This window comes from Mastigoproctus giganteus, chromosome 8, assembly GCF_048544385.1.
Source record: "Mastigoproctus giganteus isolate SK-2022 chromosome 8, ASM4854438v1, whole genome shotgun sequence".
Classification (NCBI taxonomy): domain Eukaryota; kingdom Metazoa; phylum Arthropoda; class Arachnida; order Uropygi; family Thelyphonidae; genus Mastigoproctus; species Mastigoproctus giganteus.
This window is the reverse complement of record NC_143582.1, coordinates 348,332-367,664: the sequence shown is the minus strand read 5'-3', so window position 1 is coordinate 367,664 and position 19,333 is coordinate 348,332. Positions and strand designations below refer to the sequence as shown.

General features: G+C 39.3%; 1 long non-coding RNA gene across 1 annotated transcript in view; it reads left to right on the top strand.

Moving 5' to 3' along the window:
* LOC150081183 (uncharacterized) overlaps window positions 1-19,333 on the top strand; it is a 60,429-nt gene that overhangs the window by 39,456 nt on the left and 1,640 nt on the right. Inside the window, exon 2 of the long non-coding RNA XR_016547262.1 lies at window positions 2,016-2,286. This is a non-coding gene — a long non-coding RNA (uncharacterized LOC150081183). The remainder of the gene's footprint in view (window positions 1-2,015; window positions 2,287-19,333) is intronic.

The following is a 19,333-nucleotide window of genomic DNA, read 5'->3' as shown; positions in this document are numbered from 1 at the left end:
TTACTGGATTTAACCTCAACTGTTTATAAGGTTTGCGCCTGCTTCTGGGCTTGTGTAAAGTTTTATCGGTTGAATGGTACTGTTATCTTTAATTATTTTCTTTGAACTTGTTTTTTTTTTTTTTTTTTAATTTATTTATCTTTTTATGTTAATATGCAAAAGATTACTTTCATTGTTTACTTTGAAATCTCCAACTATCATCTGTGTTCACCTCAATCTGTTGAGGTTATCTTGTGTACAGTATTTAATTTTTGTATAGTTGTATAAGTTCCTTTTTTTTTTTTCCTACTATTTTTGGCTTGTACTTTGTTGGGCTCTTGGCGTCTCTCTCTTCTGCTGCCCGCGGTTGGTTACTCCTGGTCTACCTTCTTGTGGTGGTGGTGCGTTTCCGACCTTCTGACTCCGGGTAGCCAAACAGCCAGTTCACTTCTGGCCATTTCTGCAGAATCCTCTAATTTAAAAGTGAAACGAGGCGGAGATGAACTAACGTTCCAGGTGCTGCCCAAGACACATACATACATACATACAAGCGATCCTTCATTGAAACAAAAATTTCGGAGTGAAACCCTAGTTCAATTTTGGTTGAATCGAAGTGAAGAATATAATACTTTGTCAAGCAAAGCTATGCAAGTACTGCTGCCATTCGTAACATATTTATGCGAAACGGGATTTTCTGCATTAGCTGCAATGAAATCCAAATATCGAGCCCGTTTAATAGTAGAAAAAGAGCTACGAGTAGCACTCTCCTCAATGACACCTAGATTTGATAAATTTTGTGCTAATAAACAAGCACATCCATCGCACTAAAAACAAATTAATTTAAAAATGTATATATATATAGTAAAACCTTGTTATTATTCTGTCCATTACGCTTTTTTCATTTTTTGTGTTAATACATTTTTTACCATTTAAAAATGTGTGTATTTTTTATGAAATAAAAGGGGGGGGCGCCAAGATTAGATTTTTTTTAAAAGGGGGCATAGTAACATAAAGTTTGGAACTACTGTTCTAACTAAACAACATGCCACAGCTAGACATTGTGGAAGGGTAAATTACCACTTCATCCAATCATCAACAATCTTAGTAGCCTACGGAGATTCTTCCCATGAAATACAGTAAAATATTTAACTGTGTGCAGATAGATGCAGAAAAACTGTGGGATGCAACGTACCGGAAAGAGATTTTCCAGATTTCTTTTAGACTTCAAAATATAAATGAGCTGAAATGTGAAAATGTACCAAAGAGTTGTGAGTAAAATAAATTGTTTCATGCATCATAAGTGAAACTTTATTCTTTAAGAAAAATGATAATGGTAAGCTATTGGAAACATGCTGGAAACATGCCCTCTTTAGCAATTGTGGAAATATATAATTTATATATGGAATTACAGACTTGTAAATATAAATTGCGTAATGTATATGCTGAATTATTTATGTTTAAATATAGTGTATATTAAATATAAAATGTATATAGAATATTTAGGGACGAGACTTGGTGTTCAGTATATGTAACCCATTGCCCATGCCCTGCTATATACATAGCAGGGTACCGGCAATGGGTACCTGCTGTGTAATTAGCATCCTCCTGGCACTTTGCAATCCTGGGGTCATTTCCTTTTGTGAAAGAAACAGATAATAATAATATGAACAAACTTTGGACAGCACTGAATAAAAGAAGAAACGAATGAATTCAACAGATCAATTAGAGGAGTCATGAGGGAAAAAGAAATTTTTCTCTCAAAAATTTCCGAAAAAGAAAAAGAGATCATGGGCAGATGGAAAGGAATAGTAGGACAGGATAGAAATGGAACTATAGTAGTCCGATGGGGATTAGGACAATGGAATAAACAAGGGATCATATGGTAGAATTATGTAATAGATATGATTATTTTTTACTAAACCCAGGGTTCTCAAACTTGATATGGCTGGGGTGAGAACCTGGTTTTCTCAAAATAAGAATAGAGTATTGAAATTATGTGTATATTTCCTAAGTATTCCCCTTTTTTGTCTTTTCAGCAATGGCACTTGGCCATGGAAAAACTTTGGGAAGTACTGCATTGAATCACCGCTGATTGTGCTAGTTCCAGTTTGAATACCATCATAATTCTTATTGGTTTCTTTGACGAACTTAGCCAATCATACACGAAATGGGAGGCCTTTTATCCTCAGCGAGCTGTTCCAAGTTTTTAATCCAAAGAGCATGCAGATCTGTCAAGAATGAAAACAGACTTGTACAAATATATATACGCTTTGACGAAGATGCTGCTCTGTTGTGATATCTGTCCAAGTAAGTATGCATATTTTGGGTAATTTTGGAATAATAGATATTTATTTTTAATTATGTTTCTAATACACTTATTACTTAAACTAAATGCAACATGGCATAATACTTTAAGAGTTTAAGATTCTATATCTATATGATATCAGTGTAAATACACTGTAGATAACTCTTCAAGAAAACTATGGTAGTAGAGTGAAAGGTATCATTTTGTCTGTATCTCATATTGTGCTCATCCTTCATAATGAGGTTTCAGGTATTGCACTACCTTGAATAAACAATGCTTCACTAATAGAGAAGACTATTGCTACTTATTCTTGGTGAGTACCACCACCCAGACGGCACCGTTTGTATATGGATAAGGGATAAACAATCCTCTTTCATACTTATTCCCCCTAATAGATTTAAGAAACGAGAAAGACAAGAAAAAAGGAGATAGCAGAGGGAAGAAAGAAAACCTGCTATCATAAAGAGAAAGGGGCTGGTTTTCACCAGCTAGTCACACTTGTACTTATTGCGATAATCTTACAATCTCACTCAGAAACACTCCATGGAGGGTCCAGTTCATGTGACTGCTTGCTCAGCAGCCCCCTGAAGTTGGCTTGCTCTACAAGAGTTCTCAGATCCTCCACCTCTTTCACTCTTCCATCTTTACACAGGGCTTTATTTAAAAGCAATCTGCCACATTTTTAGGAGAGATCATTTGCCTGCAGCCGGCTTGGTCCCTATCTCTTTTAGGCTAAGCTAGTTAGATCATTGCCTCTATCCCTAACTTACACTGCATTTTAAAATCTAAGCTGCATATATATCTTATCTAATAACTGACACAGTGGTGTGGGATAAAACCACTGTTGTAAAAATCCATGTTCCCGCAGTTGTAGTAGCTCTAACACCAAAAATCTTCTAATTGAAGCATGCATTGATTTAATAGCATATTAAATCAATAGCCTTCAACCAGCACACTCTCAACCAGTTTTTCATAAATGTCAGGTGATATGTTCCTCCATTTGAACTTTAACGTAGCCACCAGTTTGGCCTTGTTTTTTTGGGCGATCTCCATGTGCACGTACCCAATGATCCAAAGAAATGTCTGGGGTCAAATTGACCCCGTGTGACTAACACAAGGTTAATAGAAAAGAAAAGCTATGCAGTGAAATGCAAATATTTCAGAACTATTAGTTTGCTTCCACATGTGGTCAAGATCATGCTAAGAGTATTAAATGGAAGGGTGAAGGAAAACATGTGAGGTCAGTTTGGTTTTGGGAGGAGAACAAGATGTCTGGAAGTGATGTATGTACACAGAGATGTATGTATGTGTTTTTTAGATATGGAGATGGCTTTTGATTGGGTAGATGAGAGTAAATTATTGAATATACAGGTAACCCTAGTATAACATGGTAGTTGTGTTACTACAAAATCTTGTGTAATGCGAAACCATGTTATACAGGAATAAGAACCAGTACAAAAAGGTAGGCTACGTTCCAAAAGCTAACAAAAATATTCCATTTTTTTATAACTATCGGAAACTTAATTTTTATAGTAGTAATAACTTAAATAGTAATAACTAATAGCATTAGCATTAGCATTAGTAGAGGCATATGATGCAAGAAAGCAAGCTTATTCAGCATCAGCCAAAAAAAAAAAAAAAAAAAAAAAAAACCCACTCCCATTTCACCCCTCCGTTCGTTCGAAATACCTGTCCAGTTGAGCTTTAAATTTGTTTAGGCTATCAACTTCAACAACAAGTGATGGAAGTCGGTTCCACCAACCAACCACCCGCTGGCCAAAGGCAAATTTCCGCACATCTATCCGACATCCGTCCTTCCGCAATTTGAATTTATGCCCTCTGAGGTGATTATTCTGAGCAAGATGAAGAATCCCATTGGCATTGAGCATGCTCAAACCATTCAAAGCCTTATACACCTCTATCAGATCACCTCGCCGGTGCCTAGTCTCCAGACTCTGTAATTTGCAAAACTTAAGCCTTTCTTCGTAAGAGCAACCCTTTGTTCCATTCACTAATCTTGTTGCCCTTCTCTGTACCCGTTCCAGCAGCTCTACATCCTTCCTGAAATGAGGCCTCCAGACCTGTATACAGTACTCAAGGTGTGGCCTGACCATTGCCTTATACAAGGGAATAATCACATCCTTATCCCTGCTAGAAAAATTCCTGTATATCATTGACAAGACACCATGAGCTACTCTTGCAGCCCGTCTGCACTGCTCAGAGAACTTCATATCTGCCTGCACAATTACCCCCAGGTCCTTTTCATTCTCCACCACTGTCAGTGTAGTACCACAGAGTTGATACGTTGCTCGGGGGTTACTGTTTCCCATATGTAGTACTTTACATTTGTCAATGTTAAACTTCATTTGCCACCTCTCAGCCCATCTGTTCAACCTTTCCAGATCCTGTTGCAGCAGCATAGCATCAGTAGTGTCCTTAACGACCCTGCCAACCTTTGTATCATCTGCAAACTTGGACATTAAACTTGATATACCATCATCAATATCATTCATAAACACCGAAAACAACAACGGACCCAACACTGAACCTTGAGGAACTCCACTAATAACATTAGTCCACGTTGAGCAGTGTCCATTGATTACCACTCTCTGTCTTCTGCCACTCAACCATCCCCTTATCCATAGCAGCAATTTGCCTCCAATACCACTCTGCTCCAATTTGTGCAGCAGTCTTCCATGTGCAACAGTATCAAAAGCCTTTCTAAGATCCAAATATATAATATCAAAGTTATTCCTTGCATCCAGTTCTTTTGTGACTACATCATAGTATCCAATCAAATTGGTCAGGCAAGACCTGCCCTTAACAAAACCATGCTGCGTCTGAGCTATAACTGAATTCTTGTCTAGATGATCCTGCAGTGCTTCTTTAACCATTGCCTCCATTAATTTACCTGGAACAGAAGTTAAACTAACAGGTCTATAATTACTTGTGTCAGCCTTTGATCCTCCTTTGTGAATTGGGGTTACATTTGCACATCTCCAGTCTATGGGTACCTCCCCTGAGTCCAAAGAAGCTCTCATAATTATGGCTAGGGGTTTGCATACTTCCTTTGCTGCCTCCTTTAATATAACTGGATAGATCCCATCCACCCCAGGTGCCTTTTTTATGTTTATCCTCAACAATCTCTCCTCCACTTTCCTCTCAGTTATTACAAAATCATCCAGCTCACTGCCCATGTTTACTTTACCTACATCATTCTCCTTCCTGAATAACTCCTCATGCGTGAATGTAGATGCAAAATACTCGTTTAGATTGTTAGCCATCTGGGCAGGATCCTCAACTGTTGAACCATCAATATCCAGTGGACCAATCTGATTCATTCCTTTCCTTCTCGAGTTCAAATATGTAAAGAACTCTTTTCTGTTTTTCTTTGCATCTTTTGCCAAGGATTTTTCGTAGTCTGCCTTTGCCTGCCTAATCTCCTTTGTGACTTGGTTACAGACCAACTTATATCTATCATAGGCTTCCATGTCACCCATTAATTTGTATGTATCCCATGCATTTTTCTTCTCTGCCACATGTCTCATTAGTTCATCTGACAACCATTTAGGCCTAAACCTTGAACAATATTTCTTAGTTGGTATGTAAAGCCTGGTAGCCTCCAAGATTAGTTCCTTGAATGCTTCCCATTTTGAGTTTGCTGTTGGTAACATCATCAGTTGGTCCCACTGTATAGAATTTAAATACTGTCTCAGACCATCATAATCGCCTTTACGAAAACAAAAACCCTTCCCTTTACCTCTGATGGTAGTTACCTCCTTGAGTAAATCCCACTTCAACACACTGTGATCACTGCCACCTAGTGGTTCATTTATCTGCAGATTCTTAATGCATGAAGAATCACTACTGATAATCAGATCAAGAGTATTGCTCCCTCTTGTTGCCTCACGAACATGCTGATGTAGAAAACAATCATCCAATAAATCCACAAAAGCCTTGCTAGTGTGCGAGTGACCAACCCACAAATTCCAGTCAATATCTGGGAAATTAAAATCCCCCATTATAATAACTGAACAAACTGTGATACTTATATGTGAGATAAGTGAGATAATGTACGTTCATTTAATTTTCGTCCTCTTTATCGCTGCTAAGAACAATCTCTTCTGCAGCATCTGTAGATTTTAGATTTTGGGTACCTTCTGTTCTCTTTAAAAGTCATGAACTGCACTCTTTGCAGTCACAATTATTTTTTATGGTCTCAAACAAGCACAAATTCAATAGGGCAGAACCTAACCCAGGGATCACCCAACAAAATACAGTGGACCTCCCGCTTTAAATGATATGTGAAAATCGGAAGAATATTTTCCAGTTAGCAAAATAAAAATAAATTTACGCTTACATACATAGCTTAATTAATACGTCTATAATATGTACATACTAATTGATATTTCTATTCACTGACTTTTTTTTGTTGTTGTAAAATTTAAAACAGTAAAAATGATAAGCAATTAATAACAATGAACATGATGCACAAGTGAGATATAGAGTAATAAGTTTCTGAAAATATATTTATTTTTTGATTGAATATTTCACGGAAGGGGAAAAACATTTTGCCATAATAACGTGAAAACCACAGAATTCCAGCTATCGGTATGATAGCAAATGCAAGAAGATAGTTTACTACTCGTTTATAACTGATTACAGTAACAGAAAAGACTAATAAATTGGAAACTGCAAATTGTTGTTTTTATTGTTTTATGGTAATGATCGCCAGAAATGTGCTTTAGAAAAATATGAAGGTGATAACGACTAGTGAAATGTTGAAAATTACATCTAACATAATAGCAAGGTTTCCCAGCACAAAAGCTCAAAAATATCGGGTTATGTGAGATTTCCAGCAATTCTCAAACTGTGTTAGAGTGAAACCTTGTTGTAAAAGTACCGTGTTGTGTGAGGATTGCCGCAATTTATCAATTGTGTTAGAGCGACACCGTGTTGTAGAAGTCCTGTATTATATGGGAGTGCCTGTACTAGAAAGGACAGCAGTTGATTGGAAGGCCAGATGAATGATTAATAGATTACACTGGAGGGGGGAGTAATATTTAAGGTAGGATGAAGCAATACTGAAAGAGACAAAGGAAAAGTGTGAGAGGGTGGTGTTGCTTTATATTAATTTTATATATATGTAGAAAAAATGGTTGAGGCATTTGATAAATGAAATCCTGATGAAGGAGACTTGTATGGGATGAAGATGAAGGCAAAGGCTATTGAGTGTTTGATCTGCAGATCAAACACTCAATAGCCTTTACCTTCATCTTCACACTCAATAGCCTTTGCCATCAAACACCCATTGGTGGATTCTGAGGAAGAATTTAAGAAATTAGTTACTTGATAAGTTTGTGGTGAAAATGCACACTAAGAAGACGAGGAAAAATGACATGGAAAAAGAGAAGTGCAAGTGAAATACTGAAAAACCAGGGGGAAAAGAGAAAAAGCAAAGAGCAGCAAATATAAGAATATTAATGGGAAAAAAACTCTTGAGAAGCATTTTATCTCATTGTTTAGGAATTGGTTTGAGCAAAAAATTAGTACTATGGTATGGAATGTGATACTTTATAGAGAAGACATGAGCACTGAGGATGGAAGATAGTAGCTTTTGAGATATGGAGATAGATAATGGCAGAACAGATAACATGGGGTAATAAAGTAAGAAATAGGAAGTTTTGAGAAGGGTGGATGAGGAGAGATGTTTGAATGTTTTTTTTTAAAGAAAACCCCAAACACAAAAGGTATAATAACATCTACCACTTAATAACATGGATGGGTTGTAGGTTGAGCAGGTAAGATATTTATCACCATTACACTTCAATTTCTGTAGGTTGTAATTTTCAGGAAATACATGTGGTGGAAGGTTGCTCCAAAAGACAGAAGTAGAAGGGATAAGCGAGGAAAAGTTGGTTCTATGAGTTTGCACTTGGACTGTGAATGGATGCTGAATAGTTGAGGCATGCATTTGGACTGCTTTTAAAGAGAGTGAGGAAATTACAGATGCAAATTCAGGACACTGTTAGGTTCATTAATTAATGTGACACCCTTTTTAACGGAGTCCAGAACTCCAGATGTGGGGATAATAATATTCCTTTGTGTGATGGATTTGTAGCAAGTGAGCAGTTATTTCTGAAGAAAATTACTGCTGAGGGCAAAAAGAAAGTTTTTTTGGATACAGAGAAACCAATATTTGCGGCGTGCTAATGCTAAGAGAGATTAGAAGTTAGTTTAATTCCTAACTTCTAATAGCTAGTCTGTAATCAAGTCACAAAGGAGGTTTTTTTTTTTTTTTTTAACGTAAACCACAAACACGAGAGGTATTACAACACATAGTACTCAGTACCGTGCTTTGGTTGGAGGTTGAGAAGACGAAGGAAGATATTTGTTGACATTAGACATGAACTTCTGTAGACTAATTTTCAGGAAATACGTATGGAGGAAGGTTGTTCCAGAAAACGGCAGGTGAATGAATAAATGAGGAAGATGAAAAATCGGTTCTGCAAGTTGGACAGTAAATGGACGTTGGCTGGTGGCGGCACGTGTTCGGACTGTTTTGAAAGAGAGAGTGGGAATTATAGAAGCCAATTCAGAAGAACAGTGCCCATGGAAGTATCTGTAGAAAACGCGTGCAGCAGAAACAATGTCTATGAGACAGAGAGTGGAGAGACTCTCTTAGAGGTGAATCATTAATTAACCTAACTGCCCTCTTCTGAATGGAATCAAGAAGCCTGAGAGAGGTTTTGGGGGCACCACCCCAGTTGTGGGAACAATATTTCATGGCAGGGTAGAATTGCGATTTATACAGAGTGAACAGCTGATTGGAAGAAAAGTAATGCAGAGAGCGAAAGAGAAAACAAAGTTTTTAGATGCAAAGGAAGCAATATTTGTAATGTGCTTGTGCCAAGAGAGATTAGCAGTCAGGGTAATATATCAAAAGAGATATATCATTTTGCCTAAAAATCGGAGTGTCAACAAAGATAAGCATAGGAGCAGAAGAATCCTTTTTTGCGAGATATAATACAGAGTTTTAGAAGGATTGAAATCAGTTAAGTTGTCTATGCCCCACTGGAGATTTACCTGGAGATCCGCAATTAAGGAATTGTTAGCAGATTTTCGAGAAGTTGAAGCTGATTGAGCAGGACAAGGTTTCTCAAAATGGAAAGTGGAATGCAATGTGCTATCATCTCCAAAACTGGATAGGATTTCCAGTCTATTGAAGAAGGTCATTAATATACAAGAGGAAGAGAGTGGGGGAAAGAACTGAAACTTTGGGTTACTGGCATTAGTGGAGAAGTTAGAAGACAGAGAGCCATCTACCATCACCCTCAGTGAGCGGTCAGAGATAAAACTGGATAACCAAGTTCAAAAAAACAGTTGGCAAACCATAAGATGGATGCTTGTTAAAAGACCTTTATGCCAAATACGATCGAAAGCCTTTGAGATGTCAAGCGCAACTACTTGGGTTTCACCGAACCTTTCTGTTGAGTTAGTCCATAAATGGGTAACATAAGCCAGAATATCACCAGTGGATCGATACTGACAGAATCCATACTGGCGATTGTTGATCAGACGGAAGGTTTCCATGTAGTTTAAGAGTTAGCATTTGATTGATTTCTCCATTACTTTAGAAAGAGTAGAAGTAATCCCAATGGGACAATAATTGGATGGGAAGGATTTGTCACTCTTTTTAGGAACTGGCTGGATATGAGCAAATTTCCAAGGTGAAGGAAAAACACCTTTGGAATAAGAAAGTGAAAAAAAAAGGTGGCAAAGAACAGGAGTAAGTTCAGGAGCACGGCTTTTGAGAACAAGTGGAGAAATACCATCGGGACCTGGAGCATCAAGATTCTTCAAAATCCTTTTGACATCCCTTTGATGGAAGATCACAGGAAGCATTGAATGGAGTGTGTTGGCAATGGAGGGAGGTGTTTTACAAAGATCATTAATATGTGAGTTGGTAGAAAAATGGGATGCTGGCAGGTCAGCTGTATCCTTGGCTGGAGCGACAACAGAACCACGTGGTTTGGACAGAGGTGGGAGCAGGGATGGGCAAAAGTTGCAGCCAATAGCTTTGGCAAGAGACCAGAATGCTCAGCTACCACCAGATACGGATGATGCGGAAAGGTCAGGGAATGACCACCGCATATCCAGTAGCAATATGGCCTTAGTTGCTTATGCTCCTAAAAAAAAAAAACCAAAATAGCTCAGCTACCATTAGGGCAAGAAGCAAATTTTCTACTCTTAGCCTGTTCAAACTCTAGTTTGGACCAATTAAAAACTGCTTTACAATCGTTGCGAGCTTTGGTGTAGGCAGAAAATGATACTGAAGAATTAGAAACTAGCCAATTACAATATGCAGTGTTTTTCTCTTGAATAGCCTTAGCACATTTATTGGAAAACCAAGGTTTAGATAGAGGAAGAGATTTTAATGTGGAGTGTGGGATAAAGGATTCCATTCCTGAAAGAATAATTTCACTGACACGATCTGAGCGAACGTCGATATCAGAAGTTTTGAAACAGTAATCCGACCAATGAAAAGAAGTCTTGCAAGTAATCCCATTTTGCATTCTTGTAATGCCAAACAACACGAGGGTGGGAATAGCCATGAGATAAAGGCTGCATTGGAGATGACAGTCACCAAGTTGTGATCTGAAATGCCTAAAGGACCTCTCACTTTGGCTGTGTACTTAGAAGGGTTGTTTGTGAGAAAAAGATAAAGCATGTTGGCTGTATGATTAGGATTGTCCGTTATTCTTGTACGTAAATGAACCATCTGTGCAAGGTCATTGGTAATTGCAAAACTGTCAGCATCTCGACCAGCTGGGTCAGTGTGATTAGAAAACGGAAGCCAGCTGGAGTTGTGAACACTAAAATCACCAAGGAAAATTACCTCACTGTTAGGAAAGTTGGACTGGAGAAAGTCAAGTTGCAAAGAGAGGAAGTCAAAGAACTCCAGATGAATTTGACACGAGGTAGAGAGATTTTAAGCCAGAGAAGATCGAAAAGAGGAGATTCCAAATTACCAAATCTCTGACAGGGAATATTAGAATGGTCATATGCATAAGCATCACCTTTGAGGTGAAAGTAGTCATACAGCATATAATTTGGGCAACTGAAATGAGCAGTAGTTGAATCAGCTGATAACTAAGCTTCTGTCAGAAAACGTACGTGGGGTTTGGCAGACTGCAAATGGAAACAAACATCGTTGAGGTTAGAATTTTGACCACGTATATTTGTGAAATTAACTTGGAAGTGTTTGGGAGGTTTAGATCTTTTCACAGATAAGCTTACACTATTAGTTGGACAATTTGTGGTGAATTCAATGGTAAGAAAAAGTGGATGGGACATGTTGTTTGAAGTAATGAAATTTTTGGATATGACGTACACATGGTAAGAATATGCCCAGATCCTTGACAATGCCCCCTCACATACACACTACTCGGACTCCCTCCAATCACTATTTGGCATAGTAGAATAGCAAGATTATACACTGCAACGCTAGCTGATCCAGAAGCCTCCTAAGAGTTACCATTAGGTTCGGTCCAGTGTATTAAGTAGTGGCTGGTCTGCAAACACCGTTTTAGAGCTGTACCATCGAATTGTAAGGAAGATTGGATCTCACCATGATGTCCATCAAAACCTGAAAAGTCATCAGTCATACTGCATGATGGAAGAGATGGGGAAGTGTTGACTGGAACTTAGCTTTGGAGACTAAACATGGGTTCCACCACTTCAAGCCTCCAATAAGGAAAGTGGTGGTATTGCACCGGTCGACGAGAGTCATCTACCACATAGTACTGCCTGGTAACACATAGTGGCGGCATATATCTATGTGGTGTGGGTGCCACACCTTGACCTCTGCTTATGTTGGTTCACACCTGGGTGGTCACCCACTGTGTATTTGTGCATAGAGGTTATACCGAAGATTACTACAGTCCCACTGTCGCTAAGGTGCAAGCAGAGGATTTGGCTGGCACAGACCATCCGGACTGCACCGAAATTGTGTCCACTTGACTTGAGGGTCACACAGATATCAGTTCCATCAGGGTTTTAGGCTCCTAGGTAGCAAGTACAGCTTGTCTGGCACATCTGAGAGAATGTCTGTGACAACTTCAAGGACGAATTCTGTAATCAAGTCACAAAGAGGTTACCAAATAAGGAGGATGCGGAAAGGTCAGGGAATAATTGCCGCATATTCCCGGAGCAATATGGCATTAGTTGCCAATGCTCCTAAAAACCAAATAACCGCAACAAAGGAGGTAAGGCAGGTGAATGCAGTTCACAAGGAATCTTTGACAAAGGATGCAAAGAAAAACACCAAAGAGTTCTTTATTTATGTAAACTCTAGAAGGACAAGGATAAATCAGATTGGTCCAATTAATATAGATGGCTCGATTATTGATGATCCTGCTCAAGTAGCTGATAAACTGAATGGGTATTTTGCCTCTTCATTCACACATGAGGATTTATTCAAGGAGGCGATGCCAGAAATTTATGAAATTTCTGGAGCTAAGGGATTTTGTAATAATAGAGAACAAAGTGGAGGGGAAATTGTTGAAATTAAACATAAAAAAAGGACCTGGGGCAAATGGAATCTATCCAATTATAATGAAGCAAGGGAAGTAAGGAAACCCTTAGCCATAATTATGAGAGCGTCCTTAGAGTCAGTTGAGGATGATAGTAGTGCGATAAACTATGATATTAGTGCGAAAGGCATCATTTTGTCTGTATCTGATATTGTGCTTATTGTTCTCAATGAATTTTCAGGTATTGCACTACATTGATTAAGCACGTGGTATTCACTAATACAACACTACTGCTACTTATTCTCTGGGAGTTCCACCACCCAGGTGGCACCGTTTCAAAACTAGTTGACTTTTCAGTGGAGGTTGGGCAGGTACCCTGGTATTGCAAACATGACAACCCGGTTGTGAAGTTAATCACACATAAGGACCCAGTTTATTCGAGATAGTGCAATACCTGAAAACTCGTAAAGGTTGAGCACAATATGAGATAAGGAAAAAATGAAGCCTTTCACACTACTATTGTATTGTAGTTTTGTTTAAGAGTTATCTGTGGTGTTTGTACACTGATGTTATATAGATATAGAATCTTAAACTCTTTAGTTAAATATTATCACGTACCTTTTGGCATCTCTCGTATCATGTGATTAACTTCACAAGTGGGTTGACATGTTTGCTGCACCAGAATATCTATTGAAGAAGGGCCAAATAGTCCTGAAGTGCCATCTTGGGTCCTTATGGGGTCCTCGTTACCACGAAAGGGTAAAAACAGTCGTCTCTGATGGGAAAGTATTGCTTATTTGGGAGATTTAGGAATGGTTAGTTAGTTCAGTGATTGAGTCTAAAGTGCATCTGAATCTTTCGACGGCATTTATTCTTTCTCTCCTACTGTCACTTTCCTAAACCTTTTTTTTTTGCTTCCTAAGTCTGCAATTGTGTCTGCTATTCTGCCCAGACACGATAGGAGGGAGTATATGATGAGAGCCTTGTCGATCAATTCGGCCCTGGAAAGATTGTGCAAGGCTCAAGGGGTAGAATTGTTTTCAGCCTGGTCTGTACTTGTTAACAGGAGAGACTGCTTCTACAGGGATGGGATACTTAAAAAGAAAGGGTGCAAGAATATTTGCTGATGCTGTCGAGTCAATGTTAGGTGTGTCGGAAAACTGCTAGTTGGGGGGGATCCAAGGACTAATAGATTAACAGTAGCCACTGGCAGAGGTGGAAGTGATTCTTGCACTGCTTCTATTGAAATGAGCAGCAGCCTGAAAAACAAGATGCGGGATATTTCAGAGACTGCTGGGAGTCATCGCGGAACAAGTAAACACATGGGTTGTGTTAGGGCAACTAAGAATAAGAACAGGTGCATGTATACTTGCATGTACACCAATGCTAGGAGTTTGGTAAATAAATTTGATGAATTTTAAGTATTGCTCAAAACATCAAAGGCAGATATTGTTGGGATATCAGAGATGTGGTGTCACACAGATATAAGGAATGCAGAACTGGAATTTGGGGAATACAATGTGTATAGAAAGGATAGACAGGACAGGAGGGGAGGAGGGGTTATGCTATTAGTTAAGAAACACATAAAATCCAAGGAAATGAAGCCAGTCGACATCGATGGACAGGGCAGTGTCCAGTCAGTTTGGTGTGACATATGCATAGGGAAATCAAAATTGAGAGTAGGAGTGTGCTATAGGCCTAATGACTCTGATGAGTATAATAAGAAACAGTACAGGGAAATAGAGTGGGCCAGTAAATCAGAGTGTCTTATAATGGGGGATTTTAATTTCCCAGATATTGACTGCAATTTGTGGGTTGGTCACTCGTACACTAGCAAGGCTTTTGTGGATTTATTGGATGATTGTTTTCTACACCAGCATGTTCGGGAGGCAACTAGAGGGAACAATACTCTTGATCTGATTATCAGTAGTGATTCTTCATGCATTAAGAATCTGCAGATAAAGGAACCACTAGGTGGCAGTGATCACAGTGTGCTGAAGTGGGATTTACTCAAGGAGGTAACTGCCATCAGAGGTAAAGGGAAGGGATTTTGCTTTCGTAAAGGCAACTATGGTGGTCTGAGACAGTACTTAAATTCTGTACAGTGGGACCAACTGATGATGTTACCAACAGCAAATTCAAAATGGGAAGCATTCAAGGAACTTATCTTGGAAGCTACCAGGCTTTACATACCAACCAAGAAATATTGTTCAAGGTTCAGGCATAAATGGTTGTCAGATGAACTAATAAGACATATGGCAGAGAAGAAAAATGCATGGGATACATACAAATTAATGGGTGACATGGAAGCCTATGATAGATATAAGTTGGTCTGTAATCAAGTCACAAAAACGAGATTAGGCAGGCAAAGGCAGATTATGAGAAATCCTGGCAAAGGATGCAAAGAAAAACAGAAAAGAGTTCTGTACCTATTTAAACTCAAGAAGGAAATGGATGAATCAGATTGGTCCACTGGATATTGATGGTTCAACAATTGAGGATCCTGCTCAGATGGCTAACAATCTAAATGAATATTTTGCATCTACATTCACACGAGGAGTTATTCAGGAAGGGGAATGTCGTAGGTGAAGTAAACATTGGTAGTGAGCTAGATGATTTTGTAATAACTGAGAGGAAAGTGGAGGAGAAATTGTTGAGGATAAACATAAAAAGGGCACCCGGGGTGGATGGGATCTATCCAGTTATATTAAAGGAGGCAGCAAATGAAGTAAGCAAACCCCTTGCCATAATTATGAGAGCTTCTTTGGACTCAGGGGAGGTACCCTGGCAGAGAAGAAAAATGCATGGGATACTTACAAATTAACACATGACACAGAAGCCTATGATAGATACAAGTTGATATGCAACCAAGTTACAAAGGAGGTTAGGCAGGCGAAGGCAGATTACGAGAAATCCTTGGCAAGGGATGCAAAGAAAAACAGCAAAGAGTTCTTTACTTATGTAAACTCTAGAAGGAAGGGCATGAATCAGATTGGTCCACTTGATATTGATGGGTCAACTGTTGATGATCCTGCTCAGGTAGCTCACAAACTAAATGAATATTTTGCATCGACATTCACACATGAGGAGTTATACAGCAAGGGGAATGCGAGAGGTGTATTCAACTCTAGCAGTAAGCTACAGAATCTTGAAATAACTGGGAGTAAAGTGGAGGAGAAACTGTTGAAGATAAACACAAGAAAGGCACCCGGGGTGGATGGGATCTATCCAGTTATATTGAAGGAGGCAGCAAAGGAAGTAAGCAAACCCTTAGCCATAATTATGAGAGCTTCCTTGGACTCAGGGGAGGTACCCATACACTGGAAATGTGCAAATGTGACCCCAATTCACAAAGGAGGATCAAAGGCTGACACAAGTAATTATAGACCTGTGAGCTTAACTTCTGTTCCAGGAAAATTAATGGAGGCACTGGTTAAAGAAGCACTGCAGGATCATTTAGACAAGACTTCAGTTATAGCTCAGACACAGCATGGTTTTGTTAAGGGGAAGTCTTGCCTGACCAACTTGATTGGATACTATGATGCAGTCACAAAAGAACTGGATGCAGGGAATAACTTTGATATTATATACTTGGATCTTAGAAAGGCTTTTGATACTGTTGCACATGGAAGACTGCTACACAAATTGGAGCAGTGTGACATTGGAGGCAAATTGCTGCTATGGATAAAGGGGTGGTTGAGGGGGAGAAGACAGAGAGTGGTAATCAATGGACACTGCTCATCGTGGACTAATGTTATTAGTGGAGTCCCTCAGGGCTCAGTGTTGGGTCCATTATTGTTTTCTGTATTTATAAATGATATTGATGATGGTATATCAAGCTTAATGTCCACGTTTGCAGATGATACAAAGGTTGGCAGGGTTGTCAAGGACACTACTGACACTATGCTGCTGCAACAGGATCTGGAAAGGTTGAGCAGATGGGCTGAGAGGTGGCAAATGAAGTTTAACATTGACAAATGTAAAGTACTACACATGGGAAACAGCAACCCCAGAGCAACGTATCAACTCTGTGGTACTACACTGACAGTGGTAGAGAATGAAAGGGACTTGGGGGTTATTGTGCAGGCAGATATGAAGTTCTCTGAGCAGTGCAGACGGGCTGCAAGAGTAGCTCATGGAGTATTGTCAATGATATACAGGAATTTTTCCAGCAGGGATAAGGAGGTGATTATTCCATTGTATAAGGCAATGGTCAGGCCACACCTAGAGTACTGTATACAGGTCTGGAGGCCTCATTTCAAGAAGGATGTAGAGCTGCTGGAACGAGTACAGAGAAGGGCAACAAGATTAGTGAATGGAACAAAGGGGTGCTCTTACGAAGAAAGGCTTAAGTTTTGCAAATTACAGTGTCTGGAGACTAGGCACCAGCGAGGTGATCTGATAGAGGTGTATAAAGCCTTGAATGGTTTAAGCATGCTCAATGCTGATGGGATTCTTCCTCTAGCTCAGAAAAATCACCTGAGAGGGCATAAATTCAAATTGAGGAAAGACAGATGTCGGATAGACGTGCGGAAATTTGCCTTTAGCCAGAGGGTTGTTGGTTGGTGGAACAGACTGCCATCCCTTGTGGTGGAGGTTGATAGCCTAAATAAGTTTAAGGCTCAGCTGGACAGGTATTTTGAACGAACAGAGGGGTGAAGTGGTAGTGGGTTTTTGTTTTTTTTTTTTTTTGGCTGATGCTCCATAAGCTTGCTTACTTGCATCAAATGCCTCTACTAATGCTAATGCTAATGCTAATACCCATAGACTGGAGATGTGCAAATGAAACCCCAATTCACGATGAGGATCAAAGGCTGACACAAGTAATTATAGACCTGTTAGTTTTACTTCTGTTCCAGGAAAATTAATGGAGGCCTTGTTAAAGGAGCACTCCACGATCATCTAGACAAGAATTCAGTTATAGCTCAGACACAGCATGGTTTTGTTAAGGGCAGGTCTTGCCTGACCAATTTGATTTGATACTATGATGTAGTCACAAAAGAACTGGATGCAGGGAATAACTTTGATATTATATATTTTGATCTTAGAAAGTTTTTTGAAACTGTTGCACATGAAAGACTGCTGCACAAATTGGAGCCGTGTGGCATTGGAGGCAAATTGTTGCTATGGATAAAGGGATGGTTGAGTGGCAGGAGAGAGAGAGTGGTAATCAATGGACACTGCTCAACGTGAACTAATGTTATTAGTGGAGTTCCTCAGGGTTCAGTGTTGGGTCCGTTGTTGTTTTCTCTATTTATAAATGATATTGATGATGGTATATCAAGCTCAATGTCCAAGTTTGCAGACGATACAAAGGTTGGCAGGGTAGTTAAGGACACTACTGATGCTATGCTGCTGCGAAAGGATCTGGAAAGGTTGAGCAGATGGGCTGAGAGGTGGCAAATGAAGTTTAACATTGACAAATGTAAAGTACTACATATGGGAAACAATAACCCCAGAGCAAAGTATCAAATCTGCGGTACTACACTGACAGTGGTAGAGAATGAAAAGGACCTGGGGTATTTGTGCAGGCAGATATGAAGTTCTCTGAGCAGTGCAGATGAGCTGCAAGAGTAGCTCATGGTGCCTTGTCAATGATATACAGGAATTTTTCTAGCAGGGATAAGGAGGTGATTATTCCCTTGTATAAGGCAATGATCGCCACACCTTGAGTACTGTCTGTATACAGGTCTGGAGGCCTCATTTCAAGAAGGATGTAGAGCTGCTGGAATGAGTACAGAGAAGGGCAACAAGATTAGTGAATGGAACAAAGGGTTGCTCTTAAGAAGAAAGGCTTAAATTTTGCAAATTACAGATTCTGGAGACTAGGCACCGGCAAGGTGATCTGATAGAGGTGTATAAAGCCTTGAATGGTTTGAGCATGCTCAATGCTGATGGGATTCTTCCTCTTGCTCGGAATAATCACCTGAGAGGGCATAAATTCAAATTGAGGAAAGACAGATGTCGGATAGATGTGCGGAAATTTGCCTTTAGCCAGCGGGTAGTTGGTTGAACAGACTTCCATCACTTGTTGTTGAAGTTGATAGCCTAAACAAATTTAAGGCTCAGCTGGACAGGTATTTCGAACAAACGGAGTTGTGAAATGGTGGTGGCATGTTTTTTTTTTTTTTTTTTTCGTTTGCTGATGCTGAATAAGCTTGCTTTCTTGCATCATATGCCTCTACTAATGCTAATGCTAAAGTCTAATAGGGACAGTATGTGGATAACAGAATATCTTATTCCATAACATTTTTCAAATGGTGCCGTCTTTGTGGCGGTACTTTCTGAGAATAAGTAGCAAAAGTCCTCCCTATAAGTGAAGCATTGCTTCTTCGAGTTAACACAATGCCTGAAAACTCGTGAAGGATGAGCACAATATGAGATACAGACAAAATGATGCTTTTCCCACTGCTATCGTAGTTTTCTTTAAGAGTTATTATGGCGTATTTACACTGATATTATCGAAATACACTTATTACGTAACAAGGTTTCTTAACAAATTGTGTTATGTAAG